Genomic DNA, 7,796 nt, shown 5'->3' with positions numbered 1-7,796 from the left:
GAATGAAGACATGCAACCACTTGCCAGTTTTCCACTGCTTTTGTCCTCCTGCTGGGGTCCAGAAGTCTCTTGCTGACTCCCTGTGTCCTCAAAGGGATGATTATGATCAGATTCCACAAGCCAGAGATGCCTGGAGTCTTGTCTCCCCAGACTCATCATGCCCAGTTGCAAGGAAGCTGTTACTTGGCCGCCATCTTGCTCCTCTTCCCCACTTTTTAATTTTTTTCCCAAACAGATAGAAATGTTTGATGAAACATTTTTCCTTTTTCCTTGGTATACAGCCCTTCACCTTTCTGAGCCTATTCTGCAGTTCACTGTGACCAGGAGACTGAGCTCTGGCCAATGGAATGTGGGTAGAAAGTGGGAACTCCATTTAGGCCTGATGCATAAAAGCCTCTCGCTGCCATCCTCACTGATCTTTCCCCTTGTGCCTAGTGCAGATGATCATGAATCTGGGAAAGCCTGTTTTAAAGGTGGGGCTATGATAGAAGAAACTGTGATCCCCAAATCACTGCCAATCAGGAACAAAACACCCATTTAGGTTTTGGAGAGAGAGAAATGATCTCTTACTTATGGTGTTAAACCACTGAGGCTATAGAAACCAGGTTACCTGAACTAATCTAAGACAAGATTTTCCAACATTATTTACTGAAAATTCATCCAGTCACCACTAATTGCAAATGCTTTATTTATGTATGTATTTATTTATTGATTTATTTTAGACAGAGTGTCGCTCTCTTTCCCAGGCTGGAGTGCTATGTTATCAGCTGACCTCACAGCAATCTCAAACTCCTGGATTCAAGTGATCCTACTGCCTCAGCATCCAGAGTACCTACCCTGATAATTTTTCTATTTTTAGTAGAGACAGGGCCTTATTCTTGCTCAGGCTTGACTTGAACTCCTGAATTCAAGTGATCTTCTGCCTCACCAGCCAGAGTGCTAGGATTACAGGCTTGAACCACTGCTTCCATCCTATAAAATACTGTTACATTTAGTATACACAGGGGCAGCACGTAGAAGCATGGTCATGGCACTGTCTTGTGAACTATAAATTTTACTTCACTTGAGTCTTAGTTTTCCCATAAATGAAATGAAATCAATGAGAATATCGTACATACTCAGCTTTCAATAAATGATAATTGTATTACATTTTGTTATAATTATCATATGCTAAGCTCACTTAAGCATGGGTCTATTCTAAGTACGTGATATATTTGTCTGTTTCTTGTTTCCTGAATGTGTTCTAGGTCTTGGTTTTGGATTCAGTTTTCATGTGGTTGGACTTAGTACCACCCCAATATTTGGGCATCTGGGGCCCCTACTGTGCATCTCAGATTTTATAAGGCCCTGCTTTGGCTCTTCTCTTGCCCCTTCCTAGGCAGTGAAGAGTCTATGGGACCTACCCCGACTTCATCTCCTCTCCTTCAAGACTATGGACTGTGGGCGTGACATTCAAGAATTCCCTGTGCACCTGGCCCCTAGGCCACTCCCAGAGCCTGTGCAGGTCTATTCCCTGGCTTCTCCCTCCTCAGGCAGATCAAAGTTCTCGTGAGAGCTGAGGGCCAGCCAGTAGAACCTGCTTGAGGTGGGCTTGGATGGAACTCAGACTTGTAGGCTTTGGTTTCTGTATGGGCGGTGCAAGTTCCCTTGCTGAAGATAAAGATGGAGCCAGTGGTAGGAAGAAAAGGGGCAGGGAGCTGAGAACATAATTTACAAATCTGCCTTTGCACTCCTATGTAGCTTCTGCAAAGAGTAAAGAAGCCCTTGGCTGGATTATATGCTTGGAAATATGTTTTTTTTTTTTCTTTTGTTAACATCTGTGGGAGTAAAGTTTCAGAATCCTCACAACAAACAGATTTTTATTTTGTGATTTCATTTGACTGCTGATATAGCTGAGAATATATCAGACACTGGCTAAAGAGAAAGAATCGAGTTTGAAATAATTGCTCTACTATTTTCCAGAATTTGTTTTTCTTGGTGAGAAGCACAAGGCAATCTAATCTTACCTCTTCCACTTACACACTCCCAGAAGCCTTTAGGTTGTTCTCTTTATCCCTGATATATTGAAATTGTGACATTATATGTGGACACCCAGCTCTGCATCCTTCTCCATTGTTCCTGTTTGACACTTTTACACATGTTTTGATTCTGGCTCCTGTGTTGTTTCAGTACAGTCACATTTCAGATTTTCTCTGGATAGTGGTGTCTTCGTCCTCTGAAATGCCAAATATAAGAATTAAAACTTCCTCGACTAATTCTCCTCATCATTCAACTTTTCTTTCCTCCAGTTTCCCATTAGTGCTCTGAGGAATGAATCCTGTCCTTGGTCAATGTCTACTACTCAGCCAGCCTTTGCTACCACCATGGCTGTTTTCTCCCTTGCTAGAGCCTCCACCCCCAGCTTTAGAGCCACAACCCAAACCAGCAGCAGAGGCCCCATTAGTTCAATGTCTGGTCCCTTCCCACTGGGGACATAAGCAGCCCCACCTGCCAGTGAAGACATTGAGATGAGTGAGGATACCTCAGGTGACAGCTCTTCTGCAGCCACCATCCCTGCCTCTGCAGCTACAACTGAAACCACCAGAAGTAGGCGCCATAGATCAGTGTCACATCCCTTCGCCTTAGGGAGATTGGCAGTCCCACCTGCCATTGAAGACGTTGAGATGAGTGAGGATACCCCAGACCACACAGCCACCACCTCTGGCTTGACAGCTACAACCCAAACCACCAGCAGTGGGACTAGTGGCTCAGTGCTTGGCTCCTACACATTGGCGGCCTCAGAAGTTCCAGCTGGCAGCGGGGCCTTGGGAATCAGTGTGGCTACCCCAGGTTCTACATCCACATCAGGAGAGTTTAGTGTCAAAGCAGCACAGAAGGGGACCACGAGCACTACCACCAGCTGTGGGGGGAGCTTACGTTGGAAAAGGCTGGGCTCACCCATCCCGACAAGTGAGGTCTTCAAGGTGCCCAGCCCGCCTGTCAAGAAAACTGCACATGGAGCCACCTCGAGGCCAGGCACAACCATGCAGACAAGCGAGGTCTTCAAGGTGCCCAGCCCATCTGTCAAGAAACCTGCACGTGGAGCCACCTCCAGTGCCACCTTTCATCAGAACACCGCCACCACGGGAGTGGGCACATTGGGCAGCAGCGTCTCTGTTAGAGCATCCTCAACACCAACCCAAGGCTTTGTGAGAGGTGGGCTTGTCGTGTCTGCAGCCCCTCTATTGCCCATTAATGCAGGATCCAAGAATCCAGGTGCTCGGCCGCAACTGAAGATCAGAAAGAGGCTCACCTCTAACAAGTTGCCTTTTGTCCCTTGACTCTGGTCCCCCAGCACCTTTCCCAAATGTGGACCATAGCATCTATTAGAAAGAGCCTTTTACCCTTTGATTTATGTGAAGAAAATCTGCTCCAGATCTTTGGATTCAGCCACCAGCAGGGCAGTGACATCCCTGGTGCCCTTTGCCTTCTCCTGCAGGAAGTACCTGCCTTGGGGGAAGGGAAGGCTGGTTATAGCAGGGCAGAGCCAGGGACCTTTACTTAGACAATCTCACTGGTGAGGCTGCAGAACATACTGTACATTCAGTTCACTCACTTCCCTAACTCTTGCTTAGTGTGTAACCTTACTTGGGTGGCCTCCATGCCTACCTTTGCCCTGACAGCCATCTTTGCTGGCAGCTACAAGGTGCAGCCCACTTGGATGTCTGTGCATTTGATAGGATTGGGAAAGACTTCTTATCCCTAAAACATTTCCTTACTTGGTTTAACTATCAGAAGTGGCTCTCTTCCTTGAGGTCCCTTAGGGCAGTGGTTCTCAATCTTCCTAATGTCGTGGCCCTTTAATACAGTTCTTGAGGGTCACAACGCACAGGTTGAGAACCACTGCCTTAGAGGACTTTTTCTCCATTTCCTGCTGCTTTGTCCCTTGTAGGATATAATCACAGTGTGTGCTGCCTTTGTCATTTTTTATCCTTTATATTCTGAGTCAAGACCTCATCTCCCAAACTCTCTGCCACCTGGCCCCTAAAGGCTTGCTGGCAAAAGACTGTTAGCATGGCAGAGCCAGGGGTGAGCCACTTCCCACCATGAAGGCAAAGCTCTTAGAGCAGACAGGACACCCACGCCTGCTGTCAGCTGCCTCCTACCCCACCTCCCTGGTGGCCTCATGGGGCCATTGTCTGCCTCTCCAAGATGATATGTAGGAGGCCTTGTCCTGTTACTTGTCTGATGCTCCTGCCTATGTTTGAGGAGAAATTGAATTGTATGAGTGGCGGCATGTTGGGACTTAACTGCTTCAAGTTTTCTGGGGCCCAGCTATCTGAAGGTGGACAGTACAACCACTGTCTGGCTGCAAGTGCTGACCCTGAATTTCAAAAGGTTTTTGCCTTTAAGGGCTGGCAGACCTGGATGGTGGGGGTGGGGAGGCGGGGAGTACATACTTTCCAGTGACAGCTGGGTGCCCGTAAACTTGAAGCCGTTGAGCCTGGCACTCCCAACATGCCAACACTCCTACAATTCAATTCTTCCCTGTCCACATTCATAGGCATGAGCATCACACAAATATCACAGGACAAGGCCACCCACATATAATCTCGGAGAGGCAGACAATGGCCCCATGAGGCCACCAGGGAGGTGGGGCGAGGAGGCAGCAGACAGCGGGCCTGGGTGTCCTGCCGGCTCTAAGAGCTTTGCCTTCCTGGAGGGAAGTAGCTCACGTCTGGCTCTGCCATGCTAACAGTCTTTTGCCACCAAGCTCTTAGGGGCCAAACTGCCAGAGAGTACTGGAGATGAGACATTGATTGAGAAATGGCAGGAGGAAAATGGCAAAGGCAGCACATACTGTGGTCTCCAAGATAAAGCTGAACTTCAAGATCATTTTCAAACAATGAAGTCCTACAAGGGATGAGGGAGTATTACGCTCCACTTATGAGAACTCACTGGGGGCTACCTCACCCACACTCTAAGTTACAAAATCTACCTTCCTGAGCCGTACTTTCAGGCTGTATCTTAGTGATTTCCCCTCCGAGAGCCCTGTCCGGTCATTTCCCCTTTCCTGCTTTATACTACAACCAGATGCCCAGGCCCAGGAGCCCCACTGTCATGCCCATCCTCTTTGGGAGAAGAGTGAATATGAGTGTCATGCCAACTTTTCTGAAGATTGTTCTACAGTTGGGATTTTGCCCATCACCTGTTAAGAAGACCAACATTTGGGGTCACATACTAATTTAGAGTATAGTTTGATAACACTATTTTCATGGTTTTAAGGTGCTTACTATATTTCTTTGAAAGCTGAGGGTGCTGAGTGATCTTAAGTGAAATGTTAATACCTTTTGTTTTGATGTATTAGAATTTAGGGTTATAAAAATCAGAATAGCTGTTCTTAAAACAACAAGAAAAATACCTGTGTTTCTGTCGCCACTTCCAACATACGAATGTTTCCATAGATTGCTTGCTTTATAGCCATCCTGTTTGTGACAGAAGCCCTACTTCCAATTCATCTGTTTCTTATAGAGTGGTTTTGCATATTCCAGTTACCTAGATGCTCTTTGGAGATTTTTGATACCATTTAAGGAAGATGGCTAGATATCTGCTTTTGAAATCAGAAAAAAACAGGACTATTTATCATATGTGTGTATCTGTATGTATTTTTATACTATCTTTGACACCTTACACATTGTTTTCACAATCTATGTTGCCATCACCCTGAAGAAATAAAAGCACTTCCAAAAGGCAGGTTTTTGAAAACAAAATCCTGAGAACAAATTTTAACTTTGTAAGATAAATAGTCAGAAATTGAACCCTCGGTAATAACCAACATTGGGAATATTGATATATTAGTTGACAATGTTGCTTCTTCATTTGTATGGACATTGATAGTCAGGTACATAAAGTTATTTTTTACTGTTCAAAATAAGTTATGTGAAAAGATGTCATTTTATTTTCAAATGTATGCATTGTAACCCTCCGTTTCAAGCTGTATAAAAAATTAAATTGGATTGTATTATTGAAAAGTGAATTTTGAAATTCTACTTTGTCAAATGATACCTAATTTGGAAAGAGGGAAGTGGCAACCACTAAAAGATGGGTTCTCTTCTCTAAATGGAGGAAAAGTCTCAGCAGAGCAATAGAATGAAGTGTTATGTTAAGTATAAATATTTAAAAAATGAAAATAAAAATAAAAAAAGACAAAGACAAATACCTAGATGTTAGGGGATCCCAGGGCCACCCTCACTTCAGACCAGCTGGCTATTAATTTAGGGGCTCCCAAAACCACCTTTTGGGTTGAAAAGACCAAATGACTCACAGAACTCCGGAAAGTGTTACATTAGTGAGTATAGTTTCTTAGAGCGAAAGGATGCATATTAGAACTGCGGAAGTAAGAGACACCTAGAGCAGAATCTGGAGCAGGTCCAGATGTGCAGTCTCGTGTCCTGGGAACACGTTCCCCTCCTAGTATCAACAAGGTGAGGCAGTACACACAGAGTCCCGCCAACCCAGGAAGCTCAGTCGAGCCCAAGTGTTCAGGCTTTTTTTGTGAACTTGATCACATGGTGTTTGCGTAGCTGACCATTAGCCCTCAGCCCCTCTGGAGGTCCAAAGTCATATGGCATGTCCCAAAGTCCCCAACATACATCACCTTCTTAGACTGTCTCATGGCTAAAGCCCCCAGGCAGATAACGATGCTGTGATGAGGCAGGACACTCCAGGGACTTGGAGATTTCCTCCCAGTAGCTGAAGCCAGAGACCAGACATCTCTCCAGGTGAAGGGAAATTTTTGCCCCACACTGCCCCGCCTGTATCGGGGAAGACATGTTCACCCTGAGCTTGCTTGCCCTGTGTACCTACCATGACACTATCCATAAACATCCTGGTTTTCCTCTCCTTCTGGGCACGTGGTGGGGTTATGCTTCCTTCCTTTAGCCCTTTGAAGACAGATGTGCCCCAATGACTTGCCTTAGTAGGGGAAATGTAAGAGGAAATAATGAGAAGGCAGAAACTTCAGAATCAACATAGGTTCACCATGTTCCCTTCCCCGATCCCAGGAGCCTGTGGAAACAGGTTGGGATGAAGGGCCCATGAGCCTGGGACCCTGAGAAACTAGGAAGAAGTACCCCTCACCAACCCTTGATACACTGTCCACATCAGTCAGTGGTAACCGTTTGTTGTGTTAACCACCTAAGATTTGGGGATTTTTATGGTAGCACAGCATATCCTGGTAGCTGGATATTACACTGTGGTGGATCGTGGGCAAATTATTTATTTTCCCTATGCCTCATGTTTCTTCTTATAAAAAGTAGACAGTAGTACTTGCCTTTTGAGGCTACGGCAAGAATAAATGTTACACATTGTAGTAGTTTGCTAGAGAAGTCATAAGAAAGTACTATGGACCTGGTGCCATGAACAATTATTTTCCTAGAGTTCTGGAGGCTGGAAGTTCAAGATCATGACTGCAGGATTGGCTTCCTCCGAAGCCCTCTCCCTGCCTTATACATGGCTGTCTTCTTCATCCCTCTTCACATAATCATTCCTTTGTGTGTGTCTGTGTGTTCATGTCCTAATCTCCACTGTATTTAAGGACAACCGTCACGTTGGATTAGAGTTCACCCTAATGACCTCATTGTAACTTCAATACCTCCTTAAAGGTCCTTTGTCTACGTACAGTCACAGTTTGACATACTGAGGGTTAGCACATCAACATATGCTCTTTAGGGGGCCACAATTTAGTCCAAATTACACGTGGACAGTTACAGTAGAACAGTACATGGCACAGTAAATGTTCAAGTTGGTTAGTGACT

Source organism: Nycticebus coucang, chromosome 21 (genome assembly GCF_027406575.1).
Source record: "Nycticebus coucang isolate mNycCou1 chromosome 21, mNycCou1.pri, whole genome shotgun sequence".
Classification (NCBI taxonomy): Eukaryota; Metazoa; Chordata; class Mammalia; order Primates; family Lorisidae; genus Nycticebus; species Nycticebus coucang.
This window is presented reverse-complemented; position numbering follows the sequence as displayed.